This window comes from Caretta caretta, chromosome 21 (genome assembly GCF_965140235.1).
Source record: "Caretta caretta isolate rCarCar2 chromosome 21, rCarCar1.hap1, whole genome shotgun sequence".
Classification (NCBI taxonomy): Eukaryota; Metazoa; Chordata; order Testudines; family Cheloniidae; genus Caretta; species Caretta caretta.
The window spans coordinates 15,861,808-15,888,015 of NC_134226.1; the positions used below are offsets into that span (position 1 = coordinate 15,861,808).

Below are 26,208 nucleotides of genomic sequence, written 5' to 3' on the forward strand. Positions count from 1 at the left end.
CCTGGCACCGCTCCCATTTGCCGGTGCCACACAAGAAGAAGAGGACAGACTGAGTGCGCTCTCCCACGAAGTAGTGAATTGAGCAGGCACAGGCGGGCTGTGTCCCACATCGGGAAACGCTGCTCCCGCTCCAACTCTGCCGGCACCGTTGACTCCGGCCTCATGGGGAGATCCAGCACGCCCGGTTCTCGTGGATTCCCCGGTGCGGGAGTGTCGGGAGGAGGGCATAGACCTTCCTTCTACGCTGGACACCTTTGAGGTGGCTAGGGACCTTATCGCAACAACGGCGCAGTCCCCTGCGCGGACATCGGCACTGCAGAGAAGCACCGTGCCCTCGAGAGGCAAGTCGGCAATGAGGCGGCACCGCTCGCCCTCATCTCAGCGCCACTCCCCAGCACTGTCTCGGTCTGCTCCGCCCTGGCCGCCAAAGTCGGCATATTCAGTGGACTTGGAGGTGGAGCATATTCAGTGGACCTCTGGGCGGAGCTGGCATCGCTCCAGGCACCGCTCGAGACAAGAAGAAGGGCAGCTGCTACCCGTGATGTCCTGGCCTCTGCAGTGGCAGGAGCCGGTTCAATGGCCCTACTGGACACCATGGGCCTACCACCCAGCCCAAGGGCCGGGGTCCAGATCCCTGTTGGTGGCTTTGGAGGCTTGGGTCCCTCCGTCATCGACTTCGGTAGCCAGGAACCTGTGTGAGGGCAGGAAATGGGCACGGAGGTCGGCACCGAGGCCGATGCGGGACCCGGCACCGGAACCAAGACAGGTGCGAGCCCGGGAACCAGCACCGTCCCCAGCACCACACAACGTGTCTTGACGCAGGAGGATTGCTGCGAACCAGGGGGCAGAAAGACCCGTTGCCCCTACGGGCATCCTCCACAGATGAAGCAGTGGCGGGCACTTCCACCATACTGCCTGCCATGCACACCAAGGCACACCAGGAGCTGCCCAGGAGGGTGGCTCAAAACCTAAACATGCTGGCGGAGGAGGTCTCGGAGGAGACGGACCCTATGGTGGACATTCTGGTCCCTGAGGGCCCTGCGAGGATGGCTTTGCCCCTCATTAAAACTATCTGGCACACTACTAAGGTGCTGTGGCAAACACCCACCTCTCTTCCCCCCACGGCAAAAGGGGTAGAGAGGAAATAATTTGTGCCATCCAAAGGGTATGAGCACATGTTTACTCACCCTCACCCAGGTATTCTGGCCAACCAGAAAGAAAGACAGGGACAGCCAGGGCCGACCCCTACGTCCAAGAGTAAAGAAGCTGGATTTCTTGGGTAGGAAGGTGTGTTCTACCGGGGGGCTCCAGCTTCACATAGGCGACCAGCCAGCAGTCCTGAACCACAATAGCTACAATTCCTGGAACACATTGTCCAAGTTCCAGGAACTGCTACCAGCGGACTCCTGCTCTGAATTTGTGGCTGTCCTGGAGGTGGGACTCGGCGGACTCAGCGACTCGGACGACAGAAGTCCAAAACACCATCCAGGACTTGCCTTTTGACTGGTCAGGACTCTTTTCAGAGCACTCAGACACTGAGTTCCACAGCCTGAAGGACTCGCGGGCAAACCTTAAGTCCCTGGGGCTTCATACGCCAGCCCCCCAGAGAAAGCCCTTCAAGCCACAACCCGCCCCTCGCTTCTACTCAGCTCCTCCCAGGCAGGACTATAACAGGAAGCGGAGCAGGAGTAACAGGAGGTGGCCCTCTCAGTCCTCCTCTAGTCAGGGTCAGGGCACAGTAAAGCAACCCTCAGTCTCTAAGCCAAACTTTTGCAGGTGCGCCTGGAGGCGATGCACCAGTCCAAATCCTGGATCCTTCCCCCCTCCCTTTGTGAATCATCTATCCCATTTCTACCATGCCTGGGCTCAAATCAGCTCAGACTGATGGGTCTTGAGAATGGTAGAACTGGGATATGCTCTCCAATTCTGTTCCCTCCTGTCTTCCCTCCCACCCTCCCCATCCCTATTCAGGGACCCTTCTCACGAGCAACTTCTAGTGCAGGGAGGTGCAAATGCTCCGACAACTCGGGCAGTAGAGGAGGTTCCTCTGGAGTTCGGGGCAGGGGGTTCTACTCCCAGTATTTCCTCGTCCCCAAGGCCAAGGGTAGGCTCGGGGCTATTTTAGACCTGCGAAACCTAAACAGATTCATGAAGAAGTTAATGATGGTCTCCCTGGTTTCCATGGTTCCCTCCCTGGATCCGGGGACCTGTACACAGCCCTCGACTTGAAGGACGTGTACTTTCATGTGTCCATAATTCCATCCCACAGACAGTTTCTCCGTTTCGTGGTCAGCAACACCCAATATCAGTTCACGGCCCTTCCCTTCGGCCTCTCGACGGCCCCTCAGGTGTTCACCAAGTGCATGGCGGTCGTGGCAGCCTTCCTGTGGAAGCAGCATGTGCAAGTATTCCCATACCTAGATGACTGACTAACCAAGGGCCACTCCCAGGCCCAAGTGGAGAACCATGTGAGCCTGGTGTGGACAACCTTCCGTGGGCTTGGCCTCATTCTGAACATGGTGAAGTCGACCATAACCCCCACTCAAAGGATAGAGTTCATTGGTGCCCTCCTGGACTCCAGTCGGGCCAGAGCATTCCTCCCGGAATCTCGCTTCCCCGCCATGGGCGCCATCATAGAGGATCTCAGAAGATTCCCCACCACTGTGGTGCAGAATTGCCTGAAACTGGTCGGACATACGGCTGCTTGCACGTATGTGGTACAGCACGCCAGGCTGCGGCTCCGTCCCCGTCAGGCTTGGCTAGCCTGGGTCTAGAGGCTGAAACGAGACCACCTAGACAGACTGGTCACACTCACTCCTCCAGTCCTTGAGTCCCCCTGGTGGTGGCTCGACCTGCAAGCAGTCTGTGCAGGAATACTCTTCTCCAGACCTCAGCCATCGCTGTCCCTAGTCACAGATGCTTCAGCAATGGGAAGAGGGGCGCACCTAGGCACACTCAGGACTCAAAGTCTTTGGTCCCAGGCAGAACTTTCGCTGCGCATCAACGTCAGGGAGTTGTATGCGGTTTGCCTGGCTTGCCAGATGTTCCAAACCCATCCATGGGGCAGATGTGAATCGGTATCAGCAGACAATACCACAGCGATGTTCTGTATGCACAGACAGGGTGGTGCTCACTCCTCTCCCTGTGTCAGGAAGCCCTGAAGCTGTGAGGCTTCTGCATCGCCCACTCGATACACTTGGAGGCATTGAACCTTCTGGGCTTGCCGAACGAACTGGCCAGTCACCTCAGCAGCTCCTTTCACGACCATGAGGGGTCTCTCCGCCTGGATGTCACCATCGACATTTTCCAAAGGTGGGGATCTCCCAGATAGACCTGTTCATGGCACGGCGGAACAGGACGTGTCAGCCGTTCTGCTCCTTCCTGAATCACAGCCCGGACTCGCTCGCGGACGCCTTTCTCCTTCCTTGGAAGAGGCACCTGCTGTCCACATTCCTGCCTTTCCCGCTCCTCCACAAGGTCTTCCGCAAGGTCCAATGAGAGGAAGCATCAATAATCTGGATATCACCAGCGTGGCCACGTCAGCACTGGTTCACCACGCTGCTGGACCTCTCGGTGGACAGCTCAGCCCATGGTCCCGGACTTCATGACACAGGACCACGGCCGCCTCCAGCATCCCAGTCTAGAGTCTCTCCACCTCATAGTATGGAAACTCCATGGCTAAACCTGTTGGAGCCCGCATGCACTGACTCGTATAGGGAGGTTCTCAGCAGCAGAAAGCCATCCACTTGAGCCACTTATCTGGCTAAGTGGAAGAGGATTTTTATTTGGTCTGTGCAGAAGGGCACTCTTCCATTGCGGTCATCAATTCCCTTCATCCTGGACTATTTACTTCACCTAAAACAGCACGGCGTGGCGGTACCATCGATAAAGATGCACTATTTCAGCTTTCCATCCCGGCTCAGCTGGACAGTCAGCATTCGCTAACCCCATGGTTGGCTGCCTCCTCAAAGGGCTACATAGACTGTACCTGCAAGTAAGGCAGCCGATTCCCCCATGGGATCTCAACCTGCTGCTCTCGAGGCTGATGGGCCCTCCCTTCAAGCCTCTAGCAACATGCTGTCTACTTTGCCTTTCTTGGAAGGTGGCATCCTAGTGGCTATAACATCAGCGAGGATGTCTGAGCTCAAGGCCTTGATATCCGAGCCCCCTTATACTGTGTTTTATAAAGACAAGGTGCAGTTGTGGCCACACCCAGCTTTCCTCCCCAAGGTAGTTTGGCATTTCACGTGAATCAGGCCACTTTTCTTCCAGTGTTCTTCCCTAAGCTCCATTCCTTGGATGTCAGATGAGCGTTAGACTTTTACACTGAGTGGACAAAGCCGTTTCAGAAATTGACACAGCTCTTCACTGTGATTGTTGAGAGGATGAAAGGGGCTCCTGGTATCGTCCCAAAGGATCTCTTAATGGATCACGGCTTGTGTCAGGGCATGCTACAACCTAGCAAAGATACCGGCCCCAGCATTAATGGCTCACTCCACAAGAGCACAAACTTCGTCTACAGCGTTCCTGATGCCAGTTCCTATTCAAGACATCTGCAAGGTGGTGGCACGTTTGTCTATTCACACCTTTATGTCGTACAGGCTAGAGATGATGCTGCGTTTGGCAGAGCAGTCCTGCAGTCTGCGACTTGGTGAACTCCAGCCCCGCCTCCTAGGGGCTGCTTGGGAGTCACCTACTTGGAACTGACGTGAGAAATCACTCGAGGAAGGAAAAACGGTTACCTGACTTTCGTCACTCTTGTTCTTCGAGATGTGTAGCTCACGTCCATTCCAAGACCCACCCGCCTCCCCGCTAGCGGAGTATCCACCAAGAAGGAAGTGAAGAGGCAGTGGGCTGGCAGGGGCCTATATACACCTCCATGGGGGGTCCACAGCCGACCTGACGGGTGAGGCCAGGGGAAAAACCTTCCGACGACTGTGCGCACGGCACGCACACACCTGCTTGGCATGGACATGAGCAACCCATCTCGAAGAACAACAGTTACGAAAGGCAGGTGTCACGAAGTCCCCGGGCAATGCTCTGGAACTGCTCCCCATGAAGCCAGTCAGGACTCTGGGGCAGTCGCCTTCCTGTGAGCAGCCTGTCTTCGGGACACAAACCTTCCACGGCTTCCACCTTCCTGGGTCTGACCTCGGAGCATTCAGCATCCTCTGGCCCTCCGTGCGCTTCCCACAGCGAGTCCACCCAGGCGGGGTCCTGGGGAAGCCAGAGGGTCCTGCCCCCCAACTTCGCAGTCAGACGTGACTCTCAGCCAGCCAGTAAAACAGAGGTTTATTAAACGACAGGAACATGGTCTAAAACAGAGCTTGTAGGTGCAGAGAACGGGACCCCTCAGACGGATCCATTTTGGGGGCAGTGAGCCAGACAACTACGTCTGCCCTTCACTCCATGTCCCCAGCCAGCCCCAAACTGAAACTCCCTCCAGCCCCTCCTCCTCTGGGCTTTGTCCCTTTCCCGAGCCAGAGGTCACCTGATCCCTTTGTTCTCCAACCCTTTAGCTCTCACCTTGCAGGGGGGAAGGGTCCAGGCCATCAGTTGCCAGGAAACAGGGTGTCGGCCATTCTCTGTGTCCAGACCCCTGCACACACCTGCCCTCTAGGGCTCTGCAATGATCATACACCCTTACCCCACCACCTAGATACTTAAGAACTGCCTAGGGGAAACTGAGGCACCCCCACAATATTCAGAGGAAACATTAAGAACAGTCCCACTTCGTCACAGCAGGTAACCAGGTTTTTTGTTGAAACTTTTCAAGTTTTTCATGGAAAAAACAACGTTTTTTATAGTAATTTTCAGTAGAACTGAAATGAATGATTTTTTTTTCTCATTTGATTTTTGGTTAAAAAGAAAAGGTTGTTGAAAACGGAAAATTTTCACTGAAAGCCACAAGTTTTTGCTGAGAAATGGTCTTTGACAACTGAAAACCTGTAGACGTCAGAGTCCACACCCAGTAAGATTAAAGGGTTGGAGGTCAGGAGAGTTTTCACGCCTCGGTCATCAACGTAAGCCGATGCCACGGCCTGCTACGTTCAGGTCACATCAAAGCGCTTTTTTGCACCCGCGAGAGCTAATACTTACATTTCGATGAAAGCTGAGATTCTGTCCGATCTGAAAATGCCTTTGGGGACGGCCGTGAAAATATATCAGGCCAGCCAGGTGTTTGTCTGTGCTGGTTCAGTGTGATGAAAGCTTCTCTCCAAGTCCCGGGGAGATCATCACTCACTGGGCGCATGGGGTTGTGTGTTTCATTGCAGCCCAAAGGGGCTTCAGTTCAGTTTGATCAGACAAGTGTCATCAAAGGGCAGAAGTACAAGAGACAGCCCCTGTGGGAGAGGGAGGGGAGCCCTGCCCTCACTTACAAAGCAAGGCTGTCCGGGATGGAAAACACGTTCCTTCTGTCCCAGGCTGGCATGTGGAGCAAGAAAGCAGCTGCCCCCACGTCTGGGCCTCAATCCCACAGCCCCACGCAGTGACGCCTGCAAGAACCCTGCATGAGTTCCCTTTGGTGTCTCTTTAAATGCACGCGCCAGAGGGGGAAGAACAGTGCAAAGCTGGGAACTAAACCTGGGTCTCCCCAACTACTGCCATAAGCACTGCACCGGGCTTCTTCCCCATCAAGGGTATGTATCTGAAGAGACGCCCAAGGGAGCTCCTCTGAGACGGGTCTACGGGAGTTAGGCACCTAAATACCGTTTAGGATCTGGGCCTTAGTCTTTCTGGGCCTGAGTTTCTCTCCTGTACAACAGGGACAATAGCACTGCCCTGCCTCACGGTGTGGGGGAGAGAGTTGAGGCTAAATATGGTAACGACTGTGAGATGCTCAGATACTGTGATAACGGGAGCCAGACAAGCGCCTTCACAGATGCACCTGCGAAATTCTCTCTCACCTCTGTGCATCACATTTAACAGCTTGAGTTTTCCTGCAGGGGCCCTACAGGGGTAGGCACGAGACCTACCCCTCTGCTCGCAGTAGCCAGAAACACTGGCCAGTTGAAGTCACTCTTGGGGCAGGAGGGGTGCGATGTAGAAATACGGCCAAGGGTCTGTCAGATGAAGCTTTACAAGCCTGGAAACTTTGGTGAAATAAGTGTTCCTAATGACCAAGGCATGGGAAGTTGGGGCCCAGAGCAGGGGTGCTCATTTGGTCTGCTGTTGTGGCAACATAAGTTGGAGGATGGCTCCCAAGTCCTTGGGCAACGCTGGCCTGGTTTGAAGTGGTGCTGAGTGCCAGCAACTGCTTTTGACTCCCATGGTAGGGCTGGGGGCTCAGCACCTGAGAATCAGCCCCCTCTTGGCCAGCTTCTCAAAAATGCTCAGCACCTGCAATTTTGCATCCATATCCCAAACTTGCTGCATGGCCTGATGTAAGCAGCAGGCTGTGCTGCTTGGGGAGGTGGGGAGGGAGGGCTGCAGGTTAGCATTGGCAGAGCTGAGCATGGGGAACCAAGGAGGGCACAGAAGCACTTAAGCATAGGCCAGGTGCTGGTCCTTGGCATGAGTCGAATTTCACTCCAAATAAGCCGTTTCCATTAATGCTGCTACCAGGAAACCCATTTCCTAGAATATCTGCGGGACGCAAACAGATGCTGGGCATGAATGCAGGGAAACCAGTGTGCCCAGGGGGCTTGGCAGTGCCCATCTCACCAATCCAAAGCCTTTCCTGAGAGCCCTCTGGCTGCTGCCTTTAGTTTGTTCTCAGCCAGACCCTGCTCGTGACACTCCCTGAAAGTCTCTGCCGGCTCCAGCAGCAGGGAAAGGGAGCCGAACCTGCCCATTCGGCAGCAGCTGCTGCGGGAGGAGTGGAGGGGTGGAGCTAGACCCACTAATTCTCTGCAGAGTCTCAAGCTCTTTTATGGAGGGGTTAAAGCCCTTTCCAGGGTCCCCATTAAAAGGCTTCTGCCCAGCATGACTTGTGGAGAGTGGCCCCAGCATCCGGTCCTTCACTGGGTGGAGAAGGATGGTCTTTTGGCTAATGCACAGGACAGAACAACAAGGAGGTATGGCTCTGTTGCTGACTTGCGGTGTGACCTTGGGCAAGTTATTTCGCCTCTCTGTGCCTCAGTTTCCCCACTGTTACAATGATACCTCCCTCCTGGGTTGGGTGAGGGGTGCGTGAGCTTGGATTAATTCATGCTTGCAAATTGCTTTGAGACCTTTGCGTGGGAGAAGCTAGCAAAGAGCAAAGAAGGGTGGGCTCATCCCAGCCAGGGCTTCTCTGGGCCAGTGTCAGGCATTAGCTGTGCTGTGAACAGGGAGGCTACATTAGCCCCAGCCACGCGGTGGGCCGAACACCTTTGGTCTGTTCGCTCCCTTGAATGAAGCTAAGCTCAACTCAGCTGGAACCGGCTCTCAGAGCAGCGTTGCTTCATACCCTGGGCTCTTGTCCTGCACCCATCCGGCTGGAGGAAATGAATTCTTTCACAGCTGAAAGGAGCGTGACAAAGAAGCTTAACCCCGACTCTTAACCAGGGCTGGTGGACATGGGACAAGCCTTTCTGCAGTTCAGCTGAAATGTCACGCATCCTGCTGGGCTGTCACCGTGGCTTGCGATGGCTGCTCGGAGCAGGCAGCCTGGTGCCGCCCTCGCTGCCCCTCCTGCTGGATCCAAGGAGCAGCTAGGAGAGGAAGGCTGCAGCAATGGAGATGGTAGGGACACAAGATAAGGGTCTACGGCACCCCCAGTCTGACAGGCCCCAGGAACACCCCGCACTCACAGCCGCCGAGTTTTGTGCATCTCCACGCCCTGCCCCTCTAGTGTTTGGGGCAGGGTGTATGGTCATGTGAATTTCATTCACAAAGATGCAAATTAGCTCATTAAATGCAACATCACATGCAGAGCTGCCCAAAACGTGACAGCCATGAACCTAAGATCCAGCTTGACTGTCTGCTCAGCGGTGGGCACAGCACCGGTTTGTCAGCCCCTGCGTCTGCTTCCCTCTGTTCCTAGCACAAGGTACTTTTGGGCACTGGACACTAGTAGCCAGAGCCGGATTCGGACAGGGACACTGGAGTTCATTTCTCTGTCAGTTACATACTTGCTCAGCTAAACTGTTCGCAGTGTTGCTGGTGGTTAGAGCAAAGGATTAGGAACCCCAGGACTCCTGGGTTCTAGTCCCAGCTCTGTGAGGCAGTATCTTCTAGTGGTTAGGTCAAAAGACTAGGAGCCAGGACTCCTGGGTTCTACTCTGTCACTGACTTGACATGTGATGTCGGGCAAGTCACTTCTCTTCCCGAGGCCTCTGTTTGTTTCTCAGTCAGTTTCTTGCAGGGTGTTGAGAGAATTAATGGGTGTTTGCAAAGTGCTTTGAGATCCCCATAGGATGCAAGGCTGTGTGTGATTTCTTTATTAAGTGCTGTTGCTGAACTCAGCTGGAACAAATCCACCAGGGATTTGGGATCTGTATAGAGCAATCTTAACATGAAGGAATGCAGATCCAGCTGGGGCTGTTTGGAGGCAAGGAGGCTATGTGGAGCTGCGGTGCAGTAGGGTCTAATAACCACTGCTGTGCAGGTGAGATTTCTGTCTCGGTATTAGGGGATGTTCTCAACCTCTCTCTCACCCACCCCAACTTGGCTAGGATGGCTCTTCCCTCCCAGTCAATGGGGTTTGGGCTCCTCAGGTTGGAGTCTCTCCTTTGTGATCAGCTGCAGCGAATTTCCCTGTGCTCTGTCCTTGCTCCCCCTCATAGCTCAGGTCACATAAGGGGCATTCCATTCAGGGAGAGGGAAAGTAGCACGGGTCCCATCCCCATGCAGCTAGACACTCTGCTATCATCCGGGTCAGCTTCCTAGCTGCTGCCTCTCCACCAGCCGCTGGGATGGGGCAGTCAGCGTCGGGAGGGTCTCACGTGGTGGCAGGCAGTGCGCAGGCAAAGACCTCTGGAAAGTGCAGCGCATCCCTGCCATCTGTGCACACAGCACGCGTTGCATCCTAATGCAGATCCCAACTTCTGCAGACTCTGCCCCTGCCCCATCGCTGAAGCTGCTCTGTACTTTTCACTCCTCTCTAGTCCCAGCCCACCGTGGCCGGTGGTAGCCAACACGGGACAGACAGAGATGGGGCTATCCAGCAATTTAATCAGCATCAAACTAATGTCATTCAACAGGCTGGGGGATTTTAAAGGCGCACTGGCACATTTAGCTCCCAATTTTGACCCGCTTGACCATGGTTACAGAAGTCCAGCTGTGAATCGGCTCTGCCGAGCTACTTTGGCCCCCACATTTCAAAATGTCGATCTCTGTTCTTTCCATCTGGCAAACACAGTTTCACTTAGCAGAAACCAGCAAGACCAGCCCCTCTGCTGCTGTTAATCAGCACAACTTCTTTGGCCTCAGTGACCTGTGACACCAGCTGAGGATCTGGCCCCATGTAATTAATGACCTTTTCTTTTGGTCCTGATGAGCGAGCCTTTCCAGCTGGGCTGTGCAGCCAAAACCAGGGGTGTTGCCTGAGATCCCAAAAGTGAAATGCACCAGATAAACCTACAGCATACTGAATCCCTATCAAATCTACAAACAGGAGGATGTGTGAAGGGAGAGACTCAGCCTTCAACTCCATGGGCTGGCCAAGGAGAGCTTTCTGGAGGGGCAGAGCATGAGAATGATCGTTTACTAAACATAGGGAGTATTCTTCCCACGTGTGAAGAGAGGAACAGACGAGACCTGGACTCTATTCCCAGCTCCACGACTGACCTGCTGGGTGACCATGTTGCCTCTCTGTGCCTCAGTTTCCCCTCCCACCACTTGTCTGGCTTGTCTGCTTAGACTATAAGGCCCAGATCCTTAAAGGTATGCAGGATCTGGCTTCCATGGAAGTCAGGATCGGCTCAAGCTTTTCCAGGCAGGGTCTGGCTCTTACTATGTGTCTATGTCCCGCCAGCACAATGGGGCCTCAGTCTCTAGATGTTGCTGTAATATTATTAATTATGATTGAATGTGTCTGAAGAAAAGTAAACTGGATTTTAAAGCTGCTTATCGGCTGGTAATTTGGGATGTTTTCAGCATGGCAGGGAGGAATGGTTAGCTAACTGGACGGTTCCTGCCTTGTTTCTGTCTCTTTAACTCTGGCTATTGAGCACAGTTCTGGTCAGATCGAGGTGTAAATCGTAGCTTCACTGGAGCTATGCTGAGCTACACCAGCTGAGGATCTGGCCCACAGTTTGTACACGCTTGTTTGGACATAGTGGTTCGATGCGGGTTTTCAACCAAATAGCACGTAAGGGCCTGTTCCAATGCGGATGCCTAAATAAAGGCTAGATTGTGTGCAAGGCTTTGGGGTTACAAAAGGGACTAGGAACCCCCCTACACAGACTGCCTGGACCTGGGTCCAGATCTGTGGGGCTGCTTGCTCACCTGCTCCCTACCTGGAGCAGGGGGAGGGGTAGCAAATGGGCAGAGCCAGGGCTCAATTCCTACCCCTGCTCATTAGCAAGAGCAGCTGAGCGAGCCTGGGGCAGGTAGTAATTGGCTACAGGTGTAGGCCAGGAGTAAGTTACTACCCCCAGAGCAAGAAGGGGTGTTGCTGTGTCTCCCAGAGCTACTCCTGAGATGGTAGCGCTGGCATCCTAGGGCTGGGCCTAAAGTCACCCCCTAACCCAGGGGTGGGCAAACTTTTTGGCCCAAGGGCCACATTGGGGTGCGACACTGTATGGAGGGATGGGTAGGGAAGGCTGTGCCCCCCAAACAGCCTGACCCCTATTTTCCCCCTCCCACTTCCCGCCCCCTGACTGTCCCCCTCAGAACCCTTGACCCAGCCAACCCTCCCTGCTCCTTGTCCCCTGATTGCCCCCTCCTGGGATCCCACCCCCTATCCAACCCTCCCTGTCCCCTGACTGCCCCGACCTATCCACACCCCTGCCCCCTCACAGGCCCCCCCAGGACTCCCACGCCCTATCCAACCCTCCCCCCCATTCCCCGACCCCTAGGCGCCCCAGAACCTCTGCCCCATCCAACTGCTCCCTGTCCCCTGACTGCCCCTCGGGACCTCCTGCCCAACCCCCCGACCGCCGCCCCCTTACCATGCCGCTCAGAGTGGCAGGAGCTTGCAGCCCCGCTGCCCACGCAGCGGCGTATCTGTGTGGGAGGGGGAACAGCGGGGGAGGGGCTGGGGGCGAGCCTCCCTGGCCAGGAGCTCAGGGGCTGGGCAGGACAGTCCCGTGCACCGGATGTGGCCCGAGGGCCATAGTTTGCCCACCTCTGCCCTAACCCAAAGAGGTGCTGATCCCCTGCAGCTCCCGTTGGTTTGTTAGCATCTCAGGCAGGGAGGCTACTTATTTAGGTGCCTCTTTGTGGATTTAGGGGCTAGATTCCCAAAAAGACTTTGACTGACTATCACTTTAGGTGCCTAACTCGCAGAATCAGCTTCACAAAACCCTGCTCAGCTGCCTCCAAACCCTGTAGCACCTAAACTTGCCCAGCGCTGACGTTTTTGCCATACAAGTTTGCTCAGTGCCTGTATTTCTGCCTCTGCGCACACATGCCACTCCCTCCCTCTCGGCATCCAGACGCCAGAGCAACGCACGAAACGGGAAGATGGGCCTTCCTCGCCTGGTAAGTGAGCTCAGAACTCGCTGACCGGACTGGGCCCCTGTACGGGGGGCTTATGCAGAACAGCCCCTGGCTGGGCGGGGGGAGTAGAGGAGGAGGACCTCACATTTGATAGCTGCTTTCAACTACCTGAAAGGGGGTTCCAAAGAGGATGGCTCTAGACTGTTCTCAATGGTATCAGATGACAGAACGAGGAGTAATGGTCTCAAGCTGCAGTGGGGGAGGTTTAGATTGGATATTAGGAAAAACTTTTTCACTAAGAGGGTGGTGAAACACTGGAATGCGTTACCTAGGGAGGTGGTAGAATCTCCTTCCTTAGACGTTTTTAAGGTCAGGCTTGACAAAGCCCTGGCTGGGATGATTTAACTGGGAATTGGTCCTGCTTCGAGCAGGGGGTTGGACTAGATGACCTTCTGGGGTCCCTTCCAACCCTTATATTCTATGATTCTATGATTCTATGATCCGTTCGTGCCATAGGATGCGTGAGACCCTCCCAACTAAGTCCCATCACCACCTGAGGGGGAGAAGGGATTTGAACTGGGATTTACAATGAAGCTGAGGGCCTGGGGCTTCAGATCCCACGTTCCAGTCCAAGCTGCGACTTCCACGTGCTGTGTGCCCCGCTGTAAGGGTGCTGGAAGGCTGTGTAGATGTACCCTTACTGTCCCCGTTCGTTGTATAGGGAGCCTAAGCGCCAAACTTGGGCTTTGTGTCTCCCAGTGGCTTTCGAAACGTTAGGCGTGGTGCTGCTTGGCGTCCCCACCCCTCAGCTCTGCTGTGGCTCGAGCCCTAAATGCCACTTCAAGCCCCCGAGGCTGCAGCCACAGTCAGTAGAAATGGGCTACGCCTTCCAGTGTAGCAGGATTTACGCCAGCTGAGGACCTGGCCCGTTGCATTTCCAGCCTCTGTGAGGTGCTGTCAGCCATGGCGAGTCAAAATGAATGCGGGGATAAAATTAAATTAAATTAGAATCGAGCTCTTGTGCTTGAGCAGGCCTGGGATGTTTTATAATGGACTCCGAGTCCTTTGCATTAAATACCCCGCAGTGACTCAGAGGAGGCAGCTGACCTGATTTATGCCTCAGACAATTCGCTGCGCGTTCCCAAATATATTTGAAGTATTGTTCCCGATGACACGTCTCCGCCTTCTGCTTCCTTCAAGATCCTTAACTTTTCAATCAATTTCAAAGCCCTGAGTAGAGGGAAGCTGCTGAGCGGGGCGTGGGGGACCCATAGTACAATAGCTGGGGGGATGTCAAGGGAGGAGAGCGAATTTGTCAGGCAGGCAGCCTTTTAGCCTCCTCGAATACGCTACGGCAGGAGGACCAAGCGGAGAAATGGCTTTTGAGAGCAGGGAGGATTTAGTCATCAATTGCCTGTAACTTTGATGAGCCCGTTTTCCATGCAGCCTTTATGAGCCATCTCATTCTGTCTGACGGGGCCCCCTACGGGGTTTAATGGTATTGCGCCTGTATCCATCATGTGCTATTCCCCCCCACTCAGCATTAAATCAGAACAGGGCAGGGCTGTTGAATGCATCCAAGAGCCCCTTTGAAGAGGAGAGAACCCAGCTCGTGCAGGGGTATCCAGTAGGAGGCTGAGCCGTGAACAGACTGCCACCGGGTCTGTTACAAGGTGGAAGTCAGATAGCTAAGAGTGACATGGCAGCAGCATCCTGTCCATGCAGGATCAGAGGCCCCCGTACTCCTTATCCGGCCCTGTGCTCTTGACTTTGCCCAGTGCTCTGCCCCGGTGTTGGCAGGGTCATGCCCTTCCAGGCAGGCTCCAGGTGAGCTGTGGGGAGGGTAAGAGGGCAGCAGCTGGGTGTGTTTTCACTGGGACAGTTGCCAAGGAGCCAGCGCGCTGTTTGTTCTGAGCATCGTGATGGAAGGCGCTTCAGAAAAGCTTTTCCAGGGAGTCGCGGGATTCAGAGTTCAGGAACTGGAGACCTGGAACCCAATGCCTCCATGGAGGTAGCGGCCGAGTTATTTTTAGGGGCTTGTGGTGATCTTTGGGGAAACAGCTAACTGGCTGGAATCCCAGCCCAAACTGTCACGGCAAATCCAGATTCAGTATAAATACTTCCCTTTGATCCGTATCCTCAGCAGCGCCCTGGTGGTCTAGTGGGTAGGGCGCTGACTGGGAGTCACAAAAATTAGCTTCTAATCCCACCTTTGCCACTGATCTTGGACAGATTTCTGTGCCTTTGTTTCCCCGGTTGACTATTTAGTTTGTAAATGCTTTGGGGGTAGCAACTGTGTCTCACTGTCTGCACAGCACCCGGTGTGCTGGGGCCTCCTGATGTTACTATAATATAAAATAGCTGTGCTGAGCTCCACGGGGTGGCTTAAATAGCTCTGCCCCGGAGCCCGCCAAGGGGAGTGATTCCGTTGGTTTCTCTGGGCTTTGGATCAAGCTGGAATTCCAGCACTGTCAGTTGTGCCCCCAAAAGATGACCAGCTGATGTGTGACTGAGGAGTTGACTGTTGGCATGAAGGGGTACGAATCAAGGAGCTGATATTTGTCTTAACTTGGGGCAGGTCAGAATTTGATTTTCTGGAATCCGATTTGCCATGCAGTAAATATTTGGAGTTGCCCGGTATTAGTTGGTTAGTCCCAGTTTCAGCATGGAAGGCTGTTATTCCAAAGTGGGATGTTGGGAAATGAGTAGAGAGAGGGTATTGACATGACTCACGCTGTGAGGAGGGTAGCCCGAGGTAATGAAGACCTATTTCTTTTACTGGGGGAAGAAAAGTTTAGAATGAGGATTAGTGCAAAGAAGAGCTGCTCAAAATTTTTTAAGTTTCATGGAAGTGTTAAGTACATTTTTATTCTGCTAGGTTATAACATGGAGGGATTTTAAAAAAATTTCTGGGGAAATGTATTGACTTTTTCTGAAAATTGGAACTTTTTGAACATGTAAATTTCAAGTTTTATCATTGTAAGGGTTTGCCTTTGTAAACGTCCCATTGTGAAAACCCTCTGTGGCTAAGACCATCAAAACTGGCAACAGAAGAAACACAAACAACAAAGAAAACCCAGAAAAACTAAACTGAAACCCAGTAAACCAACCAAAAATGTTCATTGTATTTGTCAAAAAACAAACTTTCAGGAACATCACAATGTTTACAGTCACATTTGTTCATTCAAAGAGGTTGTTTTAATAAGGAGATTTAATGTTTTTTTTCTTTTCTAGCCTCCGTTACTGTCCTATCTGAGCACTTCACGGTTTCTAAAGCATTAGTGCTCGTAACGCCCCATGAAGTAGCACAGATGGGGAATTGAGGCCCAGCGGGTTTGTCTGTCCTGCACCTGGACGTGAGCCGCCCAGCCTGGGTAGGGCTAGCATGCTACAAGCAGCTCTGTAGGTGTTTTAGCTCCAGTGGAGATTCAAGCTAGCCACGTGAGATCAGACCCAGGGGCGCCCAACCCCCCCACAGCCACGCTGCTATTTTTAACACCGTGAGATCAGACCCAGGGGCTGGTGGGCTTGAGCGCCCAACCCCCCCACAGCCACGCTGCTATTTTTAACACACAAGTACATCTGTCTCCCTGGGCTGGAAGGCTCACTTCTATCTGTTGCCATATCCTGAGAGATGAATCGCCAGATTTCCAAAGGTGTCTAAGGCCCGTGACATCTTACCATGCCGAGGGGCAGCGCTGGGTTAAATTCTTCTGCTACTCACTTCACTAGAGAATACTCTGCTTTGCCTCCAGTGGCACTGAAAGCTAGGGATAATCATAGACTTTAAGGTCAGAAGGGACCATTATGATCGTTTAGTCTGACCTCCTGCACAATGCAGGCCACGGTATCCCACCCACCAACTCCTATAACAAACCCCTAACTTATGTCTGAGCTATTGAAGTCCTCAAATTGTGGTTTAAAGACTTCAAGGTTCAGAGAATCCTCCAGCAAGTAACCCGTGCCCCACACTGCAGAGGAAGGCGAAAACCCCCCAGGGCCTCTGCCAATATGCCCTGGGGGGAAGTTCCTTCCCGACCCCAAATATGGCAATCAGCTAAACCCTGAGCATGTGGGCAAGACTCACCAGCCAGACACCCAGGAAAGAAGTCTCTGTAGTAACTCAGATCCCACCCCATCTAACATCCCATCACAGGTCATTGGGCATATCTACCACTAGTAGTAGAAGATCAATTAATTGCCAAAATTAGGCTATCCAATCATATCCTCTCCTTCATAAACTCATCAAGCTTTGTCTTGAAGCCAGATATGTCTTTTGCCCCCACTGCTTCTCTTGGATGGCTGTTCCAGAACTTCACTCCTCCAGTGATTAGAAACCTTCGTCAAATTTCAAGTCTAAACTTCCTGATGGCCAGTTTATATCCATTTGTTCTTGTGTCCACATTGGTACTGAGTTTAAATAATTCCTCCCTGGTATTTATCCCTCTGATATATTTATAGAGAGCAATCATATCTCCCCTCAGCCTTCTTTTGGTTAGGCTAAACAAGCCAAGCTCCTTGAGTCTCCTTTCATAAGACAGGTTTTCCATTCCTCGGATCATCCTAGTAGCCCTTCTCTGCACCTGTTCCAGTTTGAATTCATCCTTCTTAAACATGGGAGACCAGAACTGCACACAGTATTCCAGGTGAGGTCTCAGCAGTGCCTTGCATAACGGTACTAAAACCTCCTTTTCTCTACTGGAAATACCTCGCCTGATGCATCCCAAGACCGCATTAGCTTTTTTCACGGCCATATCACATTGGTGTCTCATAGTCATCCTGTGATCAACCAATACTCCGAGGTCCTTCTCCTCCTCTGTTACTTCCAAGTAATGCGTCCCCAGTTTATAACAGAAATTCTTGTTATTAATCCCTAAATGCATGACCTTGCACTTTTCACTATTAAATTTCATCCTATTACTATGCTCCCCTGTCACCATGGTGAGGGTCAGTGCTGATCCATTGGAGCGATGCCGACTTCTACCAGCTGGGGACCGAGCCCATGATGTTTGTTGTGGGGCTCTCTGGCTCATTGCATGTATGGGGGGAAAGCGGGACGGTGCAGGGCAGTGCTGGTGTTTTACTGCCCCAGTCTCGAATTGATTAGGGCAAGTGAAAATGATTTGTGATTCCACCTGCATTTGGAGCTCACTCCCACCCAGACCCTGAAAGGTATTTTAGCTCCCATGGGAGTTAGGAGCCTCAATACCTTTCAGGATCTGGGCCTCAGAACCCTGGAGGCAGAGGCACCAAAAATGAAATGCAGGATTATTTCACAGCTGTTAATCAATTGTCCTTTAACTGAATGGTTCTCAACCAGGGGTGAGCAAGTTTCAGGGGGTCCGCTAAGGCCTCAGTGTTAGACTCACTGGGGCCCAGGTCAAAAGCCTAAGCCCTGCTGTGCAGGGCTGAAGCCCAGGGCTCTGAGCCCCACCACCCAGGGCTGAAGCAGAAGCCTGAGCAACTTAGCTTCACGGGGGGCCCCTGTGGTGAGGGGTTCCTGGCAATTGCCCTGCTTGCTACCCCTTAACGCTGTCCCTGGCTTTTATATGCAGAAAACAGTTGTTGTGGCCCTCTTGGGCTGTGGAGTTTTTATAGCCTGTTGCGGGTTGGGTGGGGGGCTCGGAAGAAAAAAGTTGAGAACCCCTGCAGTAGTCTGTATGGGAAGTGCTGGGATGGGGCTGGGAGACGACCAATAGCAAAGCGCTTGCATGAATCTGGTTACTATGCTGTATTCTGTAGTGCAATAGCTAAGCCTGGAGACTTACAGAGAGGTGTGAGTGTGAGTTCACATTTGTGGTAAATTAAGATATTCTAATAGTCTGAAGCAGGGCCAGATTTAGGGACAGGCAACGCCTGGGGTGCCGGGTTTGTGGGGCGCTGGGCTTGGAGGGCTGGTTTTGTTGTTCGCAACAAAGGGGAAAAGAAAAAGTTTGAGGTGACATGTTTTGGGTGTTCCGTAGGTGAAGTAATTTGTCACGAACCTCCTAGAATGTAGAATCTCGTGGAACCTCCCAGACTTCGAGAACTACATTTTCCTTGAACCTCCTAGAACGTTGTCAGCGAGGCCCTCGCGGGTAGGTAAGGGGCGTTGCCAGTCAGCCAGTGAGATGTAAGAACGAAGAGACATGAGAGCCCAGTTGAGATATTGTGAACCTTGTTTTGTTGTGTAATTGTGAAAGTGTATTTGTGTTTTAAGACTTGAAGAGTGTGAGTAGCGACTAATAAAGGACATATTTAATGATACACCAGAGTAGGGTGACCAGATGTCCCAATTTTATTGGGACAGTCCCGATATTTCGAGCTTTTTCTTACCATAGGTACCTACTACCCCCCCACTCCCGTCCCGATTTTTCACACTTGCTCTCTGGTCACCCTACACCAGAGATATCTAGCAAACCCCTGTCTACGCAACGATATAAAAGAAACACCATTACTTCTTTTATCAGGCTTAATGCGTAAAGTTGGGTGACTTTCTAAGACTGCGAAACATAGACTTTTGCTCTCCCTAATATTTCCCCCCGTAGAAAATAAAAGATGCTTATTCTTAACATTAAAAAGTTTCTATAAGCTTAGGGGAAATAGGTTTTTTTTTAATTTGCTTATATATGGCATGAATAAATACAGATTTACAGATCCTAGCGTGCAAATTTATCATCTTTTATGACAGGGATAAATCATGCATGCAAATCAAACTGTGCATCAAAGTCATGAAATGGGCTACAAATGCAATAAAAATAAGGTACTCAAAAGTTTAACAAATGGAGGGTGGATGCCATTTGGTCTAGGGCCAGCCCTAGTCTGAAGGAGGATAAATCCAGTGGTCGGCACTTCTCAGGGTGGAGGTTGGGGTTGGTGCTGCTCGGGGTTGGAGGGGAGGTTGATGCAGTTGAGGGACTGGGGTGGGCGAGGGGAGGTTGTCACTGCTGTTGGGGGCTGTGGTAGGGGAGGTTGAGGCTGCTGGGGAGCTGGCATGGGGGAGGGGAGGTTGACGCTGCTTGGGCCCCCCACAAGAATGAGGCCTGAGGAGGGATTGGATGGAGGGCGCATGGAGCACCACTCCAGGGGGATGAGCCTGGCAGAGCAGGTCTCCTGTGCGGAGGTGCAGAGAGACTTTTAGAAGGGCTAGGAAGGGCTAGGAAATGGGGGATGGGCCTTCTGGCCTAGAGAGGGGCAGGGCCCCTGCCTAGCCACCCCGGCGGGATGTGGCTGTGTTGGCAAATGCATTCTCACTGCAGTTTTGTAACCAGACTCCCACAAAGGGTCCAGTGAGTTTAGGAGAACAGGTCGTGTCTAAAAATGGGTTAGTGGCTCATGGATAGTCCGGGGCGGGTGGGGCTGGGGGCGAGCTGGCTGTGGTGATGTGGGGCTAGGAATTCTGATCCGTGTTAATTTCTGGATGCTGTACGTGACCGTGACGTGGGAGAGGTTTACTGTCTGCCCCTGGGGGGTTCGGTGAATAGCAGGGAGGTAGCACAATGGATTGGGATAGAAGACCTTGGGGTAAACAGGGCAGGTGGATAGGAGACAGGGCCACAGCCACTAAGCTGTGAAGATGCTGATTGCGGGCCCCAGCCCGAGTTACACAGCTGTGTTGCCCAGGCTGGGAATAGAGGGGTCCAAAGGAGTTAGGGTGACTGTGTAGGGGAGTTAACAGCCCCTTGACTCAGACCCGGGCCCTACAGGATGGGTCGGAAGTAGATGGGCCTGCCTAAGCTGTCAGGGGGATGCTGAGGATTAGGTTAGACAGCCACGTTCATAGGCCTCTTGTTATGTTAAAATCCTCATTTGTGCTGTGCTGCAAAGATTGAGCCGTCCTTTGGTTTAAGAAAGCTATGCAGTCAGCACTTCAGCCATCATCCCAGCCGGCGCGGGGAAGTCATGCAGGCACTGAGCCCGGTTCGATCTGCTGAGAGATCACGGCCAGTTCCCAGGGGCTGTAGCCAGAGGCCGTGTCCAGGACCAAGAGAGTTGTGGGATCCCACCCCAGCGAGGTGAAAGAAAGAGGCTTAATGCCTGGAGGCCGGGGGAGAGGGGAGGGTTGCATACAGAGAGAGATCAGAGATGCAGCTAGCTCTGTAACCGCAACACCAACCAGGACCAGCTAACATCTCTCTAAACACAACTCACCCTGTCTACACTAAGTGCAAAGCCCTGTTTAGACTCAAGTGAGTTAAAATGCATTGGGCCTTGTCTACACGCAAATGTGCACTGGTTTAGTGAAACCAGTTTAGTCAAACGGTGCAGACTCCTGTGTGGATGCTCTGACTTCAGTTGAAGAGCAGCTGAGTTTGGGTTAGTTTAACCTCCTGAACTGAAACAAGCATGGTTTAAACCAAAATGAGGGCATCCACCTGGCCTTTCGCCCTGGTTTAACTAAACCGGATTAAAATCCATAGATTCCAAGGTCAGAGGGGATACTGTGATCATCTAGTCTGACCTCCTGTATAGCACAGGCCAGAGAACTTCCCCCAAATAATTCCTGTTTGAATTAGAGCAGATCTTTTAGAAAAACATCCCATCTTGAATTAAAAATTGCCAGTGAGGGAGAATCCACTTATAAATAACACCCAGTTAAATCGGTGCCCTGTTGTTGTTTATCAAATACCTTTTAAACCCTCCTATTTCATGACTCTAGATGGGCTGCAAATCAAAATCGTTCTAACCCATGTTCCTCTTTTCATGCAGTTTGAAACCACACAACAGCTGTGTTATTACTGTAGTGCCCACGAATCCCAGTCATGGACCAGCTCCCGGTTGTGCCAGGAGCTGTACAGGTGCAACTAAAAGTTGGCCCCTGCCCCAGAGCACGTCTACACTACCCGCCGCATCGGTGGGTAGTGATCAATCTATCGGGGATTGGTTTATTGTGTCTAGTGTAGACACGATAAATCGATCCCGGATCGCTCTGCCGTCGACTCCGGAACTCCACCAGGGTGAGAGGCGGAAGTGGAGTCGACCGGGAAGCGGCGGCCATCAATCCCGCGCTGCGAGGACGCGAAGTAAGTGATTCTAAGTCGATCTAAGATACGTCGATTTCAGCTACGCTATTCTCGTAGCTGAAGTTGCGTATCTTAGATCGATCGTCCCCCGCCCTCCGCTAGTGTAGACCAGGCCCCAGAGAACTTACCTGGAAATCCTTCCCCCTCTAAACTACCAGTTTCTGCCTGGTGTACATTTGAGCTAAGTCTGGCTGTAATGATTTCACGTTCTTTCCCATTTCACTATTCTGGAGGATTAGTCCAGTTAGCTGATTCCTCATGGCTTTTTCTATTATTATTATTATTATTTTCACCACTTTCTCATTTTCTTGCTCCAGAATGAATCTGTCCCATTTCCCTGTGTAAGGGCTTCATCAGTTCCTGACACGTCCAGGGTTTAATTACGGCATGTTTTGAAAGTGCAGTGTTCTTTCTAAGGGCCCGTCTACGTGACGTTTGTTTCAGTTTTGACCATTTGATTGGATTTTTTAAAGTAAAGTTAAAGGAAACTTTGAGATGAAAAGTCATTTTGAACTAAACAAATTAAATGTTTTGACTTTGGGGGAATAGTTTTTGAACTGAACAGTTAGTCAAAGCCAACATGAGTTCACAAAACATCTTGGTGTCATCGAATCTGCATTTGTCTCCAATAAATTTTTTTGCCTGAAAATGTTTTGCCTGGCGCTGTGTATGGACTCGAGCAGTTCCATAAGGCAGTGAGAAAGCCCATGGCTAGGCCCATCTTATTTCTTGTTGCTTTGCTCTGTTTAGGTCTCCTGTCTCTCTCACCCGTCACAAGATTCCCACAGAACCGAACAACTGGTAAACCCGAGTGGCTGTGGTAAGTCCTGTCAACTTTATTCTGGTCTCTGAGAACGTCTTGAGCTGAATCCAACTCATGGTGTAATAATAATTCCACTTCTGTCAATGGAATTTGGCCCCTTAGTGTGACCTGAGAAACTGCCAGGTTCTTTTAATATTAACCTGATCCCGAAGAAGTGACATGTGATGTAGTAAGTTAACGTTTTATTGTAACTTTGCCTTAACAAAATGTTCCTTAAAAAGGCTGCGCGGGGGATTGGACCTCCTCTGGACCAGAGGGTAGCTCAGTACTGCACACTTGTATTTGCTGAGCCACAGTGTTCGTTCTCCACGTAATCTTCCAGCACAGATCAGTCTGACCAATAAGACACACAGGCACAAGCCTGTATGTTACTAAGGAAGTTTTACTTAAGGAGTTCATTGTGGGTGTCACGGTTCAGGGCAACTGCACTTGTATTTCTCCCCCATAGTCCAGCCAGGGCACCCACTCTCATTCTCCTGGCTCCTTAGCCATCACTTCTCTTGGTGTAGAGGCCTGTGTCTCTCTCCCTCCCGACTGGGTTTTTCCAGGCCCTACAGTTCCCTGCCTACACTGTGTTATGCCCAACAAGTCAGGTGGCCTAAGCAGGCCAGCGTCTGTATTTTGCTTTCTCCCCAGAGGCTGTAAATAGCATAATGGCCTGCAGTTATAAGTTACCCCGCAGCTCTTTGTAAGCAAGCACATTTATTGTTAAGGTGAAAGCGTTACAGAGAAAATGCATTAAAAACATGTTCCTATGCACATGCTAAAAGCTAACCCGACGTCACTCATCGATCCTGTGGGGCCCCCCTTGGACAGAAGGTCCTGTCTGTTTGCTGGATCAGAAAGCAGGCACTAAGTTAGACGATTTATCCAAAAGTCCTTTTTTTGCCTGGTGGACTCTGGAGAATCCAGGTGGAACAAGTATATGCAGCCTCCCCAGGTGGTTATACCCCTCTGGAGTTGTTGCAATCTGAGTGAATTTGCCTCAACACCTCATAAAGTTCTTAGTTCCTGGTGGGCGTTGGTCACCCTCCCTCATGGAATTACATACAAGCCCTGACCCACAATGATACATAAACTTAATACAGTAAGATCTCCCAAATGTATTACTGGAATTTGCCGTATCAGTCACAACAAACAGTCCCCAGTCTATGAGCCCTACAAATCTTGGGTTGATTGAGGTTATCTCTGGCGATGCACTGTCAATATTTCTACAAAGATCTGCCTTTGCCCCCATGTACAGCAGCCTCCTGAAGTTCAGCAAATAGTGTGTGAGGGGTAACCAGTGGGGCCAAGTCAGCCCCTTTTCCTTGCTCACAGAATCACTCTGAGCCGATGCAGTTTCCTCGATTCACAGTCATTGGTTTTTCTCTTCCATGATGGTTTTTAAATCTGCGGACCAGTCGCCAATCTATGGACCAGCTGGATTGACTAGGTGTAATCAGTTGGCCAAGTCACATGGTGGTGTTCCTGTCCCGTGCCTGGAGGAGCCTGCAAACACCTCAGATGTGAACATTTTTCATGGGTAACTCTGATGTTTGAAAAAGGACTCGCTTGCTTTAATGTTGGTGGACAGCAGGCTCAAAAAGGGTGGGATTGTAGCCAGAGGGCAGGTTTGTGGACTGGAAGCCAGGAGACCAATGCTATAGTCACCGCTCTGGGGCGGACCTTGGACAAATCCTTTTTTCTCTTTGTTCTTCAGTTTCTTCCCTTATAAAATGGGGGCTAATGATATGGATACACACACCCTTTGTACAGTGCTTTCGCACTGATTGATGATAGGAGCTGAATAATGTCTCCTCCTCTCTGTGACCAAAGAGTGAACACACCAACAAGTATTTACGAGTAATGTTCACACCCTCTCCTGAAAACGGGATTGGGTATACTGGGAATGTAGCTCAGTGACTATCCCTGAGGAGACTTCCTTCTCTTGGAAACACTTGCATTTCAGCTGTGGGTTTATGGTCCTTGGGATAAGTTGTCTAGGAGTCGATTTAGCAGCAGCAAGAGTGGGGAGTCCCTATCAGAGGCAGGAAAATCACCCAACTTGCTTCAATGTCTGGGAGTATTTATGCAGGATATTTATCCCAGGCTGACAGCTGCTCTCACAGCACACGTGCTTGTGCTTCCGGGCAGAGCATTAGAGTGTTACCAGTGATTGTTTTTTTTTTTGCCTGTTTATTTCCATGAGAGCTGGGTCTGAGCCACAAAGTCAGATCTAGGTCAAAGCTTTCTCTGATAGTGATCCAGGTGTTGGTGCCGGCCCATCTTGACTCTGCCTGATGCTGGCCGTTTGACAATGACCCTTTTATCTAGAGAGGTGGAATGAGTGCCTGGCAAGGCTACGGGATGTGAGTAAGGTGAATTCCTGCGGTATGCAGTGTAATGGCCCGAGTCGGGATGAGCTCAACTGCTCTTCGCTGGGAGACAATATGTAATTCCACAAGAATTCCACTGGCTCACTCTTTAATTAAAGGAGCATATTTAGAGTTAATGAAAGTGACAGTCCGCTCATGGTAGCATGGGTGAGGGATTGTGCAGCCGGTGCTGTGAAATCTTCCCTCAGACAGCTCTCCAATGGCCCTTGCTCCCCACTGCTATCCCAGCCCTGGGGTCCTTGCACTCAGCTTTGCCAATGCCCTTCAAGCCTGACTCACCATCCCCCTGCTATTCTGGGGCTGGGCTCCCTACACGTAGCTCTGCTGGTGCCCCACAGTCCTGACCTGCAGCCCCTGGCTATTCCAGCCCTTTAAGGAGTGTCTGCAGGGGTTCATTGAAACCGAACCTTAATGTGATCCTTTTGAACATCGCTCATTGTTACCAAAAGATGCAATGCGATTACAGGACTTGGGCAAGTGGGGCAACAGGCTTCCCTGGTCCATGTGATGCCTGGTTACTCCCGGTCAGTGTTAAAGGCACAACAGCAAACTATCCTGACATGTAGGAAAGCTAGGAAGCATAGTAAGAGCCACTATGACAGCATCAGGAGGTCTCCAAAATCCTACAAAAAGTGGAAACATGGACCGATTACTAAGGATGAATACTAGGGTTGTCAAGCAATTAAAAAAATGAATCACGATTAATCACACGATTAATTGCGCTGTTAAACAATAAGAATACCATGTATTTAAATATTTTTGGATGTTTTCTACATTTTTCAAATATTGATTTCAGTTACAACACAGACTACAAAGAGTATGGTGCTCACTTTGTATTTATTTTTTATTACAAATATTTGTACTGTCATAAACAAAAGAAATCGTATTTTTCAGTTCACCTCATACAAGTACTGTAGTGCAATTGCTTTATCATGAAAGTTGAACTTACAAATGTAGAATTATGTACAAAAAAACCTGCATTCAAAAATAAAATAAAGTAAAACTTTAGAGCCTACAAGTCCACTCAGTCCTACTTCTTGTTCAGCCAGTTGCTCAGACAAACAAGTTTGTGTACATTTACGGGAAATAATGCTGCCCGCTTCTTGTTTACAGTGTCACCTGAAAGTGAGAACAGGCGTTCACACGGCATTGTCATAGCCGGCGCCGCAAGATATTTACGTGCCAGATGCGCTAAAGATTCATATGTCCCTTCATGCTTCAACCACCATTCCAGAGGACATGCTTCCATGCTGATGGCGGGTTCTGCTCGATAACGATCCAAAGCAGAGCGGACCGACACATGTTCATTTTCGTCATCTGGTCAGATGCCACCAGCAGAAGGTTGATTTTCTTTTTTGGTGGTTCTGGTTCTGTAGTTTCCGCATTGGAGTGTTGCTCTTTTAAGCCTTCTGTAATCATGCTCCACACCTCGTCCCTCTCAGGTTTTGGAAGGCACTTCAGATTCTTAAACCTTGGG

The 26,208-nt window shown here is 51.3% G+C and overlaps 1 protein-coding gene across 6 annotated transcripts in view; it reads left to right on the forward strand.

Moving 5' to 3' along the window:
* The window catches only part of SYT2 (synaptotagmin 2), a 195,842-nt gene that overhangs the window by 101,442 nt on the left and 68,192 nt on the right, over positions 1 to 26,208 (forward strand). For 5 of the 6 annotated variants that reach the window (XM_048826722.2, XM_048826715.2, XM_048826716.2 and 2 more), the window contains one exon: positions 22,281 to 22,350. The gene's annotated coding sequence lies outside the window, so the exon portion shown is untranslated. Of the gene's footprint in view, positions 1 to 18,508; positions 18,606 to 22,280; positions 22,351 to 26,208 lie in introns of those variants that run through there. The other variant, XM_048826719.2, reaches the window with a different exon arrangement.